Source organism: Nipponia nippon, unplaced genomic scaffold, assembly GCF_047370975.1.
Source record: "Nipponia nippon isolate SJK-2023a ecotype South Korea unplaced genomic scaffold, ASM4737097v1 scaffold_34, whole genome shotgun sequence".
Lineage (NCBI taxonomy): Eukaryota > Metazoa > Chordata > Aves > Pelecaniformes > Threskiornithidae > Nipponia > Nipponia nippon.
This window is the reverse complement of record NW_028262352.1, coordinates 3,602,823-3,620,733: the sequence shown is the minus strand read 5'-3', so window position 1 is coordinate 3,620,733 and position 17,911 is coordinate 3,602,823. Positions and strand designations below refer to the sequence as shown.

Here is a 17,911-nt window from a genome sequence, read left to right as displayed (position 1 = left end):
TTTCTTTCAGCCACCATTTTATGGCAGGGAGCTGCCATTTTGTAAAACATGATAACCCACATTTTTTCATACTGCTCTATGATTGGCTGACTGCCATGTTTTGACACCATCATACCCCACATGTTCTCAGGCAGCCCTGTCATTGGCTGACAGGACCAGCCAACCCTTCCCGTTTACCCTGGAAGGATGTCAGAGCAGGAAGTCCCTTCCCACTAAATACACAGGGGCCGCCATGTTCTTTCAGCTGCCATTTTACAGCAGGTAGCCGCCATTTTTGACAACAACATGCCCCATGTGTTTTCAGACTGCCCTGTGATTGTCTGGCAAGAAAAGATGCCCCTTCCAGTTTACCTAGAAGTACGTCAGAACAGGAAGCACCCTCCCACTACATACATGGAAGCCACCATTTTTGTGAGGCCACCATTTTTGTGCTCTGTGATTGACTGGTTGCCATTTTTTGACCCATGTGATCTCAGAACACCCTCTGATAGGCTGCTCATTTCCTTTGGACCATGTATAAAAAACCCTATATAGATAGATATATAAAGGAGTGTAAATGATGTATAAATATATGTGCTGTACGTTTATAGATAGATATTTATAAATGTGAATAGAGAGTAATTAAATAAAAGTAAAAAGATGGGGGTCATCGTCCCCCCCACCCACGTTACAAGTGTGCTTAACAAGCCCTAACATGTTTGGGGTGGGGGGGCACAAACAAGTCGGAACATGCCTGAGGACTACGGACCCCTCCTAGGAGGCCCACCAAGGGGCCCCTGTGCAACCCCCACCCCATGCAAAGAAGAGATCAATCCTGTGAGCCAGACTGAGAGGCCCTTCCACATCTGGCCCCAGCCCAACAGAATGGCCATGCAGTATTATTGGGGCAGCCTTTGGGCTTTGCACCGTGCTTCAAGACACAGGCAACACCGCCCACTGAAGTGAAAAACCAGGACAAAACACCAACTTTAGAAGAATGTGTGCATGGGGACAATAAGGAAAAGCCCCCAAGGGATTCCCCCCAAAAGACCTTGTGAACCAGAAGAACAAGCCGATGGGCCCATGAATGGGAAACTATGTTTTGAGGTAAGTGTCACACAGAGATGGGAGGTGGTGGTGGGAACTCCCTTTGTCCACAGCTGTAAGAGAGCTTACAGCTACCTGTAAGACTATTATGGGGTGCAGGCTTGTGCTACATGTATTTTCTTATTCTTCGGTCAATGAAGACCTTATAGAACATTTTAAACAGCTCCAGCTGACTGACTGAGGAGGGAGAAAACAGAAACGTGCTGGGAACTGTTCAAGTTCCCGTGTTTTTAGACCATGAATACTTTGGAAGCAACAAGACTCAGGCTTTGAATACACAGCCTGGCAACCTATGGACCAGAGCTACTGCAAAAAGAGCAAGGGGAGCAGAAAGAGCAATGGGGAGTTGCAAAGCTGAAAGACCATGATTATTATCAGGTAAAGAGGAGTAGCAGCCAAGAAGGAGGGCATAAAGGGGCTGGTGGTGCTGTTAATTCTGGGGTATTGGCTCACAGGCTAGCAAAACAGAAAAAACTGTTACAACAAAGACTGCTAATTAGAAAAGCTAAATGAATTTTGCGTTACTACAAGTGTCTTGTTGGCAAGAGCTTATGACACCATCAAGCGTGATCCAGAGGTTCAGGGCTAGGCGATGTGTAGAAGAATACAAATTTGTTAATTTATACCAGGTATGATTTCATGAAGCTTATGAAACATTTGTTTGGGAGGTAGAGCAAAATTTTGACCGCTTAGGACACCTGTTTAAACCTGGTGATTATGCTCGGCTCTGACTTGAAGCTGTCCGCATGCACGACTCTTTATACTTTCCTACTGTCAATTTAAGCAATATGAATGCTGTGAAATTTTTAGACTGGGTCAGTACTCTCCTGCAAAGTAAGAGCGAGCTGTGTTTTGATCAGACTTTCCACCTGGCTATCATTATTGCAAAAGCTGTTGGGGGTTGGGGTATGCAGAACCCTGCAGTCTATCCCCCATTCCAAAATTATAGACAAAAAGTGTCCCTATTTAATTATCTATCTAAATAACAACGACAATCTCTGTTTTGCTGGGAGTTCACAGTGCTTACAGCAGCGAGGGATCTGGCAGATGCAGAAAAAAAGAGCTACATGACCAACTGGAGTGGTCTGTGCGCAGGAAGGTTATGCTGAGTGAGATCACTTTGCTTGACAACTTGCTACATGTTAATATACATGTCATCCCTCCTATCTGAGGGTAAAAAAGGCTGGGGAATTTTTAAAGTCAAATGATGGGCTTGAATGTCCCAAGACCTCTTTCCTTCTTTTACATGATGAACATTATTATGGTGTTAGGGACATCAGGAAGGTATCTGGAGTGGGTGAGAAACTTCTGTGAGCTTTGTCATATGCTGTATAATCACATCCATAGCTGTAAATATTATTGCTGGCTCTGCTAGTCATGCTGTGCATTTAGCATGGGTATGAAAATAAGGTGCCCTAGATGCAGACTGCTGTGCAAGTCCAGGGAATGTTTAGAGAGGCACAAGGCCCTGGCAATTAAAGAACCACCGACTGTAGAAAAGCATCACGAATGTAAAGGCTGGAAGGGTGGAATGTGCTATGAACAGATCTATAATGTACCAGATACAGGACTTGGCATTTGTCCTTGCTGATTTCATCAGGTTCCTGTTGGCCCATTCCTCCAGCCTGCTTAGATCCTCTGAATAGCAGCCCTGCCCTCAAGCATATCAACTGCCCCCACGTCCCTCAATTTCATGTCATCTCCAAACTTGATGAGAGTACACTCTGTCACTTCTTCTAGATCATTGATAATGATGTTAACCAGGGCAGGTCCCAGGATAGACCCCTGTGGTATTCCGCTTGTTACCAGCCTCCAGGTAGAGTACCGCTACCCTTAGAACCTGACCATCCAACCAGATTTTTACCCATCAAGTTTTCCATCCATCCTGACCATAACACCCTAACTTGGATATCTTGAGTAAATCCAGAAATGTATTCCAAGAAGACTTGCTCCATGATTTTCCCAAGAACCAAAGTGAGGCTGACCTGTTTATAGTTCCCTGGATTATCCTTGAATGAAGATCTTATGGTTAATGATAGACCAACATGGCTGATGTCGTGGAAGGCATCTACTAGAGACGCCCTAACCAAGAAGAGGAAGACAGCTCTTCAAATCGCTGAAACAAGCCTCTCAATCACAGGCCTTAGTACTCATAGGAGGCTTCAACAACCCTGATATCTGCTGGAACGGAAATACGTCTGGGCACAAACAAGCCAGGAGATTTCTGGACAGTGCTGAAGACAATTTCTTGATGCAAGTATTCAGGGACTGCATAGGGACTGGAGTGTTGCAATGGATGGATACAGGTTCTTTAGGAATCACAGAATCATAGAATGTCCTGAGTTGGAAGGGACCCACAAGGATCATCGAGTCCAACTCCTGACCCTGCATAGGACAACCCCAAAATTCACCCCATATGTCTGAGGGCGTTGTCCAAATGCTTCTTGAACATTGTCAGGCGTGGCACCATGACTGCCTCCCAGGGCAGCCTGTTCCAGTGCTCCACCACCCTCTGGGTGAAGAACCTTTTCCTAATGTCCAACCTAAACCTCCCCTGGCATATCTTCCTGCCGTTCCCTCGGGTCCTATCATTGGTCGCCAGGGAGAAGAGATCACCGCCTGCCCCTCCTCTTCCCCTTGTGAGGAAGCTGTAGACCGCGATGAGGTCTCCCCTCAGTCTCCTCTTCTCCAGGCTGAACAGACCAAGTGACTTCAGCCGCTCCTCATACGGCTTCCCCTCTAAACCCTTCACCATCTTCGTGGCTCTCCTCTGGACACTCTCTAGTAGCTTCATATCCTTTTTGTACTGCGGCGCCCAAAACTGCACACAGCACTCAAGGTGAGGCCGCACCAGTGCAGAGTAGAGCGGGACAATCGCCTCCCTCGACCGGCTAGCAATACAGTGCTTGATGCACCCCCGGACACGGTTGGCCCTCTTGGCTGCCAGGGCACACTGTTGGCTCATGTTCAACTTGCCGTCGACCAGAACCCCCAAGATCCCTCTCCGCGGGGCTGCTCTCCAGAATCTCGTTCCCCAGTCTGTATGTACATCCAGGGCTGCCATGTCCCAGGTGCAAAATCTGGCACTTGCCTTTGTTAAACTTCATACGGTTGGTGATTGCCCAGCTCTCTCATTTGTCCAGATCTCTCTGCAGGGCCTCTCTGCCCTCGAGAGTGTCAACAGCTCCTCCCAGTTTTGTGTCAGCGGCAAACTTAAACAGCAAACCTTCAAGTCCTGCATCCAAGTCATTTATGAAGACATTAAAGAGCTCTGGCCCCAAGATGGATCCCTGCGGAACCCCGCTAGTGACTGGTCGCCAGCCCGATGTAACCCCATTTGCTACAGCCCTTTGAGCCTGACCCATCAGCCAATTGCACACCCACTGCATTATGTGTTTATCGAGCTGTATGCTGGACATTTTGTCCAGGAGGATACTGTGAGAGACAGTATCAAAGGCTTTACTGAAGTCCAAAAAGATTACATCGACTGGCTGCCCTTGGTCAACTAGGTGGGTAACCTTGTCATAGAAGAAGGAAATTAAGTTTGTTAAGCAGGACTTTCCCCTCGTGAACCGATGCTGGCTGGGACCAATGACTGCACTGTCTTTCAGGTGCTTTTCAATAACTCCCAGAATAATCTCCTCCATAATTTTGCCAGGCACAGAGGTGAGACTGACAGGCCTGTAGTAACTGGGGTCATCCCTGCTGCCCTTCTTGAAGATTGGGACAACGTTTGCCAGCTTCCAGTCAGCTGGGACCTCTCCAGATTCCCAAGAGCATTGGAAAATCATTGAGAGAGGTCTCGCTATGACATCAGCCAGCTCTTTAAGCACCCTCGGATGAATCCCATCGGGCCCTATTGACTTATAGGGATCCAGCTGGAGCAGCAAATCCCGCACAAGGTCGGGGTTGGCTGGGAGTTTGTCGTTCTCGCACTCATGGTTCTCTAGCCCAGGGCTCTGGGGGTCCCAGAGCCCATCATCGGTGTTGAAGACCGAGGCGAAGAAAGCATTAAACATCTCTGCTTTGTCTATGTCCCTGTTTGTGAGGTGACCATGCTCGTCAAGTAACGGGCCAATGTTATTTCTCGCCTGCCTTTTGCTATTAACATATTTAAAAAAGCCCTTTTCATTGTCCTTCACAGTACTGGCCAGCTTCAGCTCTAATTGAGCTTTGGCCGCGCAAATTTCCTCCCTACAGTGGCGAGCAGCATCTCTGTAGTCCTCCCATGTCGCCTGACCTTGCTTCCACTGGCCATACATTTTCTTTTTTCGCCTTAGTTCTAGAAGAAGATCCCTACTTAGCCAAGCCGGCCTTCTACCGCGCCTGCTTGACTTCCGACATTTTGGAATTGCCTGCTCCTGTGCTCTTAGCAGGTGGTACTTAAAAAGTGACCAGCACTGATGGACCCCAGCACCTTCAAAAGCTTTTTCCCAGGGGACCTTACTAAGTAGTTCCCTGAGCAGCCTGAAGTCAGCTCTCCTCATATCCAGAGTTGAGGGCTTGCTGGCAGTTTTCCTCCTGTTACCATAGATTTTAAACTTGACTGCTTCATGGTCGCTGTGGCCAAGGCAGCCGCCAATCGCCACTTCACCCACGAGACCCTCTCCGTTAGTAAGCAGCAAGTCGAGGAAGGCACCTTTCCTGGTCGGTTCCCTTAGTACCTGTACCAAGAAGTTATCATCCAGATGGTTTAGGAATCTTCTGGACCTGCTTGTACCAGCTGTGTGGTATTCCCAGTTGACATCTGGCAAGTTGAAGTCCCCCAGAAGGACAAGGGCAGATGACTTAGAAGCATCCCTTAGTTCCTTAAAGAATAACTCATCCGTGTCGTCATCCTGGCTGGGTGGCCTATAGTAGACTCCCACAACGACTACCCGCTTTATTTGTCTGTCCCTTAATCCTTACCCAGAGGCTCTCAACTGGGCCATCGCCGACTGCTAGCTCCATGCATGCCAGCCCCTCCACTACATACAATGCCACCCCGCCGCCTTGCCTGCCCTGCCTATCCCTCCTGAAGAGCCTGTAACCATCCATCACGGCACACCAGTCACAGGACTCACCCCACCAGGTTTCGCTTACGCCTATGATGTCATATCTCTGGGACTGGGCCAAGGCATCTAGCTCCTTTTGCTTGTTCCTCAGGCTGCGTGCATTTGTGTAGAAACACTTCAAGTGCGGTTCATTGTGCCCGTTGCCTCATGGAACTGCCTGAGGAATCTCACTAGCACGCAGCTCCTCGAACTTTGGTGTGCCATCCCGTCGCTCGTCGCTGACTAGCCAGGTATTGTCCCTTTCCCCCTTTCCAATCTAGTTTAAAGCTCTATCAATCAGCCCTGCTAGCTCCTGGGCAAAAACCCTTTTCCCCTTCTGAAAGAGGTGCAAAGGAAAGTAAGGCCAAAAAGGTGAAGAATAGGGGTTGTGCTCTATGCAAACACGTGGCTAGAATTCATGGAGCTTTGCCTTGGAGCAAGTGATAAACCAGTTGGCCTGTCTGCCAATCCTTATTCAGAAGCTCTCAACACAGATAACATGATGGTGGGTGTCTGCTACAGACCACCTGTATTGGGTATATATGGCAAGGTTTTGGTAGCAGGGGTGGCCTCTGTGGGAAGAGGTAAGGGTCTGCCCCGTGCCAGACACAGCTGGTTCCATCTGGCTCGGCAACAGACCCACCACAGGCCAAAGCTGAGTCCATCAGTGAAGTTTGTGGCACCTCTGTGAAAACATATTTAAGAAAGTGCAAAAAACCACACCAGACAGAGAGAGAAAGAGGGAACAAGAAGAGTGAGAAACAGCAAAGGGAACACTAAGGTCAGAGAAGGAGGGGAAAGAGGTGCTCCATGGCACCACAGCAGATATTCCCTGCAGCCTGTGGAAGACCCCACACCAGAGCAGATTTTCCTGACACATACTGCAGCCTGTAGAGAACTCACTACCCTACTCTATTTTAAATGGCAATAAATTAAATTAATTTTCCCCAACTTGAGTCTGTTTTGCCCACGACAGTAACTGGTAAGCAATCTCCCTGTCTTTCTCTCAACCCATGAGCTTTCTCATCCTATTTTCTCCCCCTGTCCTGCTGAGGAGATGGAGTGAGTGAACAGCTGGGTGGGAGTTTGGCCCTTAGCCAAAGCTAATCCAACACACCACCTGATCAAGAAGTAGATGAGGTTTCCTCCAGTTGTTTAAAGGAGTCTTCATGTGTACAGGCCCTGGTACTCATGGGGGACTGTAAACACCCTGATATCTGCTGGAAAGGCAATATGGCTGGGTGCAAGCAATCCAGGAGACTTCTTGAGTGTGCCAAAGAATTTCTTGATGTAGATGACTGTAGGAATAAATGAGATTGTGTTTTACTTTGACGAGATGCAGCTGTGGCCTTGAGGCTTGTTACAGGTTCGCAGGAATGCAGCTGTGGCCTTGAGGCTTGTTACAAACAAGTTTGTGAAACTTAGAGGCAGAAAAATAAGGATGAGATTGGATACATGCCTGAAAGAGGAATTTGCGTGCACCAGCTTGAAGAACCAATAAGTAACACTGAAGAGACACGTGGACGCAAGACAGTAACCAATGAAATAAGTTTTGCTTGCTCGTGAACACTAGAGCATATTATAAAAGGGATAGATTGTAAAAATAAAGTGTCTTCGCTTGTCTTCGCCTAAACTCATATGCGGAGTCCGTGTCTCATTCCCTTCAGATGACCAAAGAGCCAACTAGGGGAGATGCTCTGCTGTATCTGTTACTCAGAAACAAGGAAGAGCTGGCTGGGGATGTGAAGACTGAGGGCAGCCTTGGCTGCAGCAACCATGAGATAGTGGAGTTCAAGATCCCGAGACGAGGAAACAAGGCAAACAGTAGAATCACATTCTTGGACTTCAGGAGAGCAAATTTCAGCTTACTTAGGCATCGGCTTGACAGGCTCCCATGGAAGACTGCCCTGGAGAGCAAAGGGGCTGGTTGATCTCAGAGGAGAATCTCCTCAAAGCACAAGAACAGTCTATTCTGACATGCAGGAAGTCTAGCAGGTGTGGCAGAGGGCCAGCATGGATGAACAGGGAACTCCTGACTGAACTCAAATGCAAAAAGGAAGTACACAGAAGTTGGACGTGGAGAACGAGCTACCCAAGAGGAATATAGACATTACCCAAGTACACAGGGATGGAATTAAAATAACCAAAGCTTAGCTAGAGTTGGAACTAGTGAGGGATGTGAAGTGCAACAAGAAGGGCTTCTCTAAGTATATTGGCAGTAAAAGAAACACTAAGAAAAAACGTGGGCTCCAACTCAATGGGGCAGGGGACCTAGTGAATGAGGATGTGGAAGAGACTGAGGTACTCAATTTCCTTGCCTCAGTTTTCATTGGTAAAGTTTTCCCTCAGGTCTCTGAGTCTACTGGCAGAGTCTAGGGGGAGTAAAGCATTACCCACAGTAGAGAAAGATCAAGTTAGAGAGTACTTCAGACAACTGAACATACACAAGGTTTATTAATAAAGTCAAAGTGTTGCTATCACCGATCAGAAAGCAAAAGGGCAGCAGTCTCCAGTGCATAGGCTGACTTAACCTTGGAGACACTTCCAATCTAGATGAACCATCATCCTTATTGTTTTGTTCCACTTGCAGAGCCTCATACCTATTATGCAAGGGCACCTGGGAAGGTGAGGTAGTCACAGAGGAGATGCACCTGCTGCACCTGGCAGGAACTTGTCACCATTGCCCCCTATCCCTTAAGTCACTGCATTCTGCTGGATGGAGAGAGGATAGGGAATCCTCCGTATCATGCGTCCTGTCGGCCTGACAGGCCTGTCCCAGGGAAGGTAGGGTGCAATTCCAGTAACCTCTCTCTCTCCCCCCCCTCCCTCTCCTCCCCCCCCATACTCCTCAGCCTACTCACCTAAGCTGCATTAGTCGTGGTGGGTGCGTGAGCTGCGGGCTCCTGGCCGGGTTCTCCGCTTCCCAGGTTCAGGAAACCCCCCCTGTACACCGGGCTAGAGCACTCCTTGGCAGAGAGCCCCGAGACATCCTTGATAAGCTCAGCCAAACCTCCTTAATGGGGAGTAGTTGGCAGGACAAAGACACCCTGATGGGTGCAGGACAAAGAAACTGTGATAACGAACTGACCTTCCAGGAAAACAGGAGTCAGCAACAACTATTCCAGGAACCGATGTCCCATGCCCCGTTATGCATCTACACCAACAAGATATAAAAAGTAACTTGCTACCTACCCAAAATGAGCTTCTCTGCAAGAGTCTCTCTGCAAGAGCTTCTCTGCACGAGATCTTCCAGACGCTGTGACGTGTATCATCCTTGAAGAGAGACTTTCCGTCATCGATTAGCCTACTCCTGGGAGCAGTTTGGTGAATGTCATACCAGTAACACCTCACATAATAAATTTATAGGTGTGCACACAGGTAAAGTATATACTCACTTCACTAGTTGGTATTCTGTAATAACTTGTAATATACAAGAATAAACCAAATATATGTAACATATATATTATATATTTGCTTTCCTAGTGATAATTTTGTAATAACGCGTGATCGCATCCTAGTCCATCTGGAAAATAAGGGAATTACTATCCCTGGAGCTGAACAACAGGGACCTAGCCAAACGGTTCAGTTTTTAGGCATAACTTGGCAAAGTGACAGGCAGCGTATTCCCTCTGATATCTTGCAGCAAATATCCGAGTTGAGCTCACCCTCCAGTAAGAAGGAGCTCCGACAAGCCCTAGGAACTTCAGGATTCTGGCAAGCCCATATTCCAGGGTTTAGTATAATTGCTCGACCTTCATACAATCTGTTGAAGAAGCATGCTACCTGGGAACGGACAGTTCCTCATGAAGAGACACTTTGTTTATTAATATGCAATGTTTTAGAATATCAGGCTATGAGCCAAATAATACCAGGGGCCTCCTTTAGCTTGCATATAGGACTCGCAGAAAAGAAAAAGGATATCAATGGGGATTGTGGCAACAAGCTCCCGATAAGGCCCAATTAACTCCCATACTGTTTGGGTCAAAGGGGTGGCAAGGTTCACAATCACATTATTCACCCTGGGAAAAATCGCTGCTGGCTACTTATGTAGCCCTATTAGATAATGAACCCATCACATTAGATGTACCCTTAGAAATACAGACCCCGTTCCCCATCCTCAAAAGAATCGGAGAGTCCTCAGGGAATTGCACACTCCAGTAAAATCCAGGGGATGGTAATATACATAGCACATTGCGACTAGGTTGAGGGGAAAACGGGACTTACAGGGAAATTGGTAGAGTACAATATCTGATGGCAAGGGGGTGCCAAGCCACCCCTTGATATGCTGCCCTCACCCATTCAAAATGTGCTACCCCCATCTGATTTACAAAAGGATAGCAAGGTTTGGTCTAATGTCTGTTTTACAGATGGATCAGCTAAAATGGTTAAAGGAGAATGGAAGGGAAGGACTGCCCTCTAGCACCCCTTGGACAGGACATCTGAAACAAAAGAGACAGAGGGATTAGTTCAATTGGCTGAGCTCCAGGTGGTAGCGTTAGCTGCCAAATGGGGTGTTGGCACAATATATACTCATTCCTATGCAGTATTGGCTCCCATACTGGAAAGTTGAAGGATGGGAAGTCTGGGGAAAGAACTGTGGGAACAGCTCTATTTAATAGCTAGAGCGAAGCAGGATGATGGGAATACTCTTCAAATAAGGCATGTATCAGCACATACGAAATGCACAGATCTAGGATCCAGGTGGAACCATGAAGTAGATCACTTGACTAAAGAACCTATAAAGAACAGTTACATTGTTCTTTCACATAACATATATACTCTCTCCACGTCTGTTCACAAGATGCTGGGTTGGCTACGTGACTGCTTAGGACATACAGGTGCCCTGAATTTATAGCGACAGGTTGGCCTCCAAGGGTGGCTCAACTCCAAAGTACAATGCCTAGACTTTGTAGTTAGCTGCCCTTTCCGTGCAGAAGCCTGAGCCAAATTTTTGACTGGGCAACAATGGGCCAATTTGAGGGAAGGTAAATACTTGTGGTCCTTGTGACTTTTTAGGACCACTACCCTGAACTCCAATTAAATGGGAATACATTTTAACCAGGGTAGAGATTATCAGCGGTTTAGGTATGGCCTATCTGTGCCTTCAAGCTAGCGCAAAATACATAATTTTTGGATTAGAACAATGGTTTACACACCTACCCCTACCCTCTGAGTTTCAATCAGACAATGGATCACATTTTCAAAGTAAAGATATACAGAGATTGGCTGAAGCTTGAGGAATTAGGTGGATTTTCCACATCCCTTATCATCCTCAGTACAATGATGTTATTGACCAATTGAATGGACTTCTTAAAACTCAACTATGAATTCGCACTTGGACCAGTGAGTCCAAAATCTCAACAACTGCCTCCCCATATCACGGCTGGCAACATCACCTTAATGATGCAGTTGCACAAATTCAACATGGGTGGGGAGCACAAGCAATTGTAATTCATAGTGACTTGTAGTGTGTATATGTAGAGAGAAGAGACGAGAGGAGAGAGACGAGAGACTATTTCAGTTGGAAGTGACCTACAACAATCATCTAGTCCAACTGCCTGACCACCTCAGGGCGGATGAAGCATTAAAGCATATTATTAAGGGCATTGTCCACATGCCTCTATCATGGTTTAACCCCAGTTGGCAACTGAGCACCACACAGCCGCTCGCTCACCCTCCCTCATCCTCCGTTGGGATGGAGGAGACAATTGGAGGAAAAAAAAAAAAAAAAAGTAAAACCCATGGGTTGAGATAAAGACAGTTTAATAGGACAGCAGAGCAAGAGAAATTAATAATATTAATAATAATGATGATGATAAAAGAATATACAAAACAAGTGATGCACAATGCAACTGCTCACCACCCGCTGACTGATGCCCAGCCTGTCCCCATGCAGTGATCACTGCCCCCTGGCCAACTCCCCCAGCTTATATACTGAGCATGACGTCATACGGTATGGAACAGCCCTTTGGCCAGTCTGGGTCAGCTGTCCTGGCTGTGCCCCCTCCCAGCTTCTTGTGCACCTGGCAGAGCAGGGGAAGCTGAGAAGTCCTTGACTAGTGTAAGCACTACTTAGCAACAACTAAAACATCAGTGTGTTATCAACATTATTCTCATGCTAAATCCAAAACACAGCACTATTACAAGCTACTAGGAAGAAAATTAACTCTATCCCAGCCGAAACCAGGACACTGGTTAAACACTGACAGGCATGGGGCATCGACCACCTCTCTAGGAACTGTTCCAGTGTTTAACCACCCTCTTGGTAAAGAAATGCTTCCTAATGTCCAGTCTAAACCTCCCCTGATGCAGCTTTGAGCCATTCCCACGCATCCCGTCACAGGATACCAGGGAGAAGAGATCAGCACCTCCGTCTCACCTTCCCTTCCTCAGGAAGCTGTAGAGAGCAATGAGGTCGCCCCTCAGCCTCCTTTTCTCCAAACTAGACAAGCCCTGGTCTTGTCTAGTAAGGACCTCCTGGTCAAACTAAAGCGTAAAAAGGAAATCCATAGGCAGTGGAACCAGGGAGCCTGTCTTCTCCAAACTAGACAAGTCCCTGGCCACTCCTCAAAGGACATGTCTTCCAGCCCTTTCACCAGCTTTGTTGCCCTCCTCTGGACGCATTCAAGGACCTTAGCATCCTTTTTAAATTGTGGGGCTCAGAACTGCCCACAGTACCCAAGGTGAGGCCACACTAGTACTAAATACAGCGGGATAATCACCTCTTTTGACCGGCTGGTTATACTGTGTTTGACGCACCCCAGGATGCGGTTTGCCCTCTTGGCTGCCAGGGCACACTGCTGACTCATATTGAGCCTGTTGTCGACCAGCACCCCTAGATCCCTTTCTGCAGGGCTGCTCTCCAGCCCCTCCTCTCCCAAACTATACTTGTGTCTGGTGTTACTCCGTCCCAGGTGCAGAATCTAGCATTCATTGCCCAATTGCTCCAATCTATCCAGATCCCTCTGCAAGGCCTCTTGTCCCTTGAAAGAGTCAACAGCACCTCCCAGTTTAGTATCATCAGCAAACTTACTAAGGGTGCATTCAACTCCTGCATCCAGATCACTGATAAAAATATTGAACAGAACTGGCCCTAGAATTGAGTCCTGAGGAACGCCACTGGTGACTGGCCGCCAGCCAGATGTAGCCCCATTCTCTACAACACTTTGAGCTCTGCCCTTCAGCCAGTTCTTCACCCAGTGCACCGTGTACCTGCTCATCTCACAGCTGGACAACTTGAAAGACTGTGCCTGATGATCGCACTGTTCTTTAAATGCCTTTCAATAGCACCCAGGATGATCTTCTCCATAATTTTTCCAGGTACTGAGGTTAGACTAACAGGTCTGTAGGTCCTCGGGTCTTCCCTCACGCCCTTCTTGTAAAGTGGAATAACATTGGCTAGCTTCCAGTCAGCGGGGATCTCCCAAGACCTTTAGTTGATGATCAAGAGGGGTCCTGCTGTAACAGCCGCTAGCTCCTTCAGTACTCTGGGATGAATCCCATCAGGCCCCATGGATTTACGAACATTCAGCTGATACAGCTGGTCCCTTACAATTTCAGTGTCCACAAATGGAAAGTCACTGTTCCCACACTCGTGGTCCTCTGACTCAGGGGACCGGGCAGCCCAAGATCTATCAGTATTATTAAAGACTGAGGCAAAAAAAAAAAGCATTGAATGCCTCCGCTTTTTCTTCATTCCTATTTGTCAGGTGACCATCTTCAACAAATATCAGTCCAATGTTTTCCTTAGAACTCCTCTTGCTATTAAGGTACTTAAAAAGCCCTTCTTGTTGTCTGACACAACACTGGCCAGTTTCAACTCTAGTTCAGCTTTGGCCTTTCATGTCTTCTCCCTGCGTATACGAACCATGGCTCTGGAATCTTCCTGCAAAGCCTGACCTTGCTCCCAGAGATCATACAGTTTCTTTTTCCTCTTGAGCTCCTTGAGGAGTTCCCTCTTCAGCCAAGCTGGTCTTCTGCCCCGCTTGCTTGACTTCTGACACACTGGAATTGCCTGCTCCTGTGCTTCTAAAAGGTGGTTCTTAAAAACTGACCAGCACTCGTGGACTCCTAAGCCTTCAAAAGCAGATTCCCAGGGGACTCTGCTAAGTAGCTCCCCGAATAGCTTAAAGTTTGCTCTCTTGAAGTCCAGGGTAGCAACTCTGCTGTCCTTTTTTCTCATTACACTGAAAATTTTAAACTCAACCATTTTGTGATCATTGTGGCCAAGACAGCCACCTACCATCACATCTCCCACGAGTCCTTCTCTATTCACAAACAACAAGCCTAGGAGGGCCTCTTTCCTAGTTGGCTCACAGAGTACTTGTGACAAGACATTATCTTCAACATACTTCAGGAATTTCCCAGACCTGCTTGGCACAGCAGTATGGTATTCCCAGTTGATGTCTGGGAAGTTGGAATCTCCCGTAAGGACAAGGGCTACCGATCCAGAGATTTCTCCTAATTGCCTATAGAGTAACTCATCAGTGCTATCATCCTGGCTGGGCAGTAGACACCCACTGCAACATCTCCTTTGTTTTCCATCCCCCTAATCCTCACCCAGAGGCTCTCCACCACATCACCGCTAACTGTAAGGGCTGTACAATCAAACCTCTCCCTTGCATACAGTGCAACTCCTCTGCCTCGCCTGCCCTGCCTATCCTTCCTGAACAGCCTATAGCCCTCCATCCCAGCACTCCAGTCGTGGGACTCATTCCACCAAGTCTCACTAATACCAATGACATCATAGCTCTGAGAACTGACCACTGCCTTCCGGTTCATCCTGTTTGTTTCTCATACCGTGTGTGTTGGTGTACAAGCATTTCAGATGGGCTCCTAAGCCCTCCGGAGCAGCGTAAATGCTCCCATTAGCATTGCCACCCTCAGGCAATGCCATACCAACCCTTGGCTTACCTTCAGCTCTCCTGTTGGTATCCCCTTCCCCCATCGATTCTAGTTTAAAGCCTTCTCAATCAGTCCCGCCAGCTTACGAGCAAAGAAGCTTTTCCCCCATCGGGAAGGAACAGGTGGATCCTGTCAGGCCCCAGCATACCTTGTGCCTCAAAGACTCACTCTTCCATGGTTATAAAAACCAAAGTTCTGGCAGAGGCACCAGTCCTGGAGCCAGGTATTGACGTCATGGGCACGCTTGCTTCTTCCAAAGTCTCTCCCCATTACTGGGAGGATTGAGGAAAACACTGCCTGTGCTCCCAAATCTTTTAGCATTCTTCCCAGGGCCCTGAAATCTCTTTTGATCAACCTTGGACTTCTTGTTGCAACGTCATTAGTACCCACATGAAAGAGCCAGAGTGGGTAATAGTCCAAAGGCTGTACTAAGCTCATCAGTCATCTGGTGACATCCCTGATTCGGGCCCCAGGGAGGCAGCAAACTTCCCTGAAAAGAGGGTCCGATCTGCAAATGGGTGCCTCCATTCTGCTCAGGAGGGAGTCACCTACGACCATAACTCGCCGTTGTTTCTTCTTGGCACTGGTCTTAATGCAGGTCTTGTTGCGAGGGGTTGGTTGACCTTGGTGACGGTGCTTGCACAGGTTCCTCCTATCTCATTACGCACTTTGTCTACCATACCCAGAGCCTCATACCTATTCTGTAAAGGTAGCTGAGAGGGTAAGGAGGGGTTCCTCTTACAGCTCCGTGCAGTAACCTGCTTCCACTCCTCCCTATCCCTTGTAACGCTGCCTTCCTCCTGGCACAAAACAGATCTTGGACCTACCTCCGTAGTGGCCATGCTGAGTTGGCACGTGTGTACCAGAGATGGCAGAGCACAGCTCCATTGGTTGGTCTCCTTCTCAGACTCTCGGATGCTCCTCAGTCAGCCCACCTCCTCCTGAAGCCACCAGGCAGAGTAGTTCATCTACCTGGTCACACCTCCCACAGGCTTGCTTGCTATCACCCTCTATATCTCCAGGAATATCCTTGCGCACACCCCCCGCAGTCTGAAGCCTGGGTGGTCGCATGCTCTGACAGGAGCTCTGTCTGTGTGGCTGCATTGGTTCTACTGGGTGCTAGAAGCTCAGGAGAAGCAGAGGACACCGCTTTTCACTGGGTGGTCACCATGCTGCCGCACACCTGCCCACTGCCACGTGCCTGCCCACTGTGCTAGGTCCTCTGTTGTAGGATACAGTGTAAGGCTTTTCATCCATTTTGAGCTGTGTTGAGCACCTCCACCTGGTCTCCCTTTCTGAGCAGAGGTGCAGATTCTCTCATTTTAAATACGCCCCCACATACATTTTTCCAAACCCTCGCAGAGTTTAAAGAGTTCACATCCACAGGCCTGGTTCTGACACTTCTGTGAAAGCTACGGCTATAGCTCTTTATAAACTCCAACAACACATCAATGTAGTCAAGAGCGTCACGTGCTGCAAAATATCTTTGTTTCGAGCATCCTCTTTAAACCCTCTATAAGCAGAGACTTTTACTTCATTATTAGTAACAAAGCAGTAAACATCATACTGCTTTAAATGCTTCTTTAAAGGCTTGCTTAGAAATTTATTTCTTCAGTCTATCTGTAACTTCTGAGGCATGGGCCCCCTACTAAAAATGGTTTTAAAATCTCCAGCTATTTCAGAACCCATTTTGTAGTAAAGATAAGGGCTGGCGACCGGAAGATCACGTGCTGTACGGAAAGAGTTAAGGGTCGACCCTCCCTTGTCTCCGCCCCTTATAACATGACACACCTACTGCTGGGGGTATAAAGCCCGGGTCGGCTGGAGATCTAGGGGGATAACCTTGATGTGTAGTGTTTGCTACACAGTGGTGACCCCGACGTGATCAGGCAACAGCGATGGAGCTCGCGGAACTCATAAAGGTACTAAAGTCGGTAACGACAAGGGTGCTCAAGCGGGGGTTTGCGGCAAGGCGGCGCCGACCTGCTGCACGTGGTGTGCTGATGGGGCAGGAATCTCCTGGGAACGAAAAGCCAACAAGTTTAGTTTCGGAGGGGACCCAGGCTGGCTGGGAAGGAGTGGCCTGTGGGACACAGACGGAACCGTTGTTACTGGGGGCTGAGCCAACGGAGGAAGGGGAGGTGCAGGGAGACTATGGTGCAGCGGGAACAAAGGAGTCGGGAAAGGTGTTCCCGATACAAGTGGGGAGTTTAGAGCGGCCGCCCACGGAACCTTCGGCACCTCCTGCACCAGCGGATCTGCCACTTCCTCAATACCCCTGGGGCGAGTTGCAACAATGTGTGGAAAGGGAGCTGACTGATAGGTTGCTGGATTGGGTCCCGGGGGCTGATGTGGGATCCCAGCAGTATCGTGAACTACGTGAAGGAAGATGGCGGGAAGGAGAAAAAGAAGGCAAAACACCTGAGGACGCCCCATTGTATCCCAGTGATCGACGAGTGCTGGACACACAGAGAGCGGAGCGCAGGACATCGAGGGGGTGGTAGGGCTCCCCCGGCACTGTCAGTGATACCTGAGCCACCAGAGGGAACCCCTATCCCTAGGGCAATGGGAAATCAAAGTGGTATTCCCTCACAGTGGAGGGAGCCTGTACACGATTACCCCATGAGCTCTGATAGCAGTGAGGGCGAAGGGGGTGACGAGGGATCCTCGATTGTTGCTCATCCGCCCCCGCTTCCGAGACGGACTAACGAGGTTTCAAGGGAACTCGAGGCATTGATCAGCCGATTGAGAGGGGTGGTGGCAAATGCGGAAAGTCTTATGCCAGGGGGAATGCCGAAAGAGAGGGCAAACGGGACAGATTGGCAGATGATTGCAAAAAATTGTGTCTTGGAAGGAGTGCGATTCCAGGCCCCTCCGATTCAAGCATT

General features: G+C 48.3%; 1 long non-coding RNA gene and 1 pseudogene across 4 annotated transcripts in view; both read right to left on the bottom strand.

Moving 5' to 3' along the window:
- Nucleotides 1-9,490, bottom strand: part of LOC148054113 (uncharacterized) — a 46,688-nt gene extending 37,198 nt beyond the window's left edge. For 2 of the 4 annotated variants that reach the window (XR_015707663.1, XR_015707666.1), the window contains exon 1: nt 9,312-9,490. This is a non-coding gene — a long non-coding RNA (uncharacterized LOC148054113). The remainder of the gene's footprint in view (nt 1-9,311) is intronic. The other 2 variants (XR_015707664.1, XR_015707667.1) reach the window with 2 other exon arrangements.
- A 4,443-nt stretch (nt 9,491-13,933) lies between these two features.
- LOC148054112 (uncharacterized) lies at nt 13,934-16,194 on the bottom strand (annotated as a pseudogene).
- Between the last annotated feature and the right edge of the window lie 1,717 nt (nt 16,195-17,911).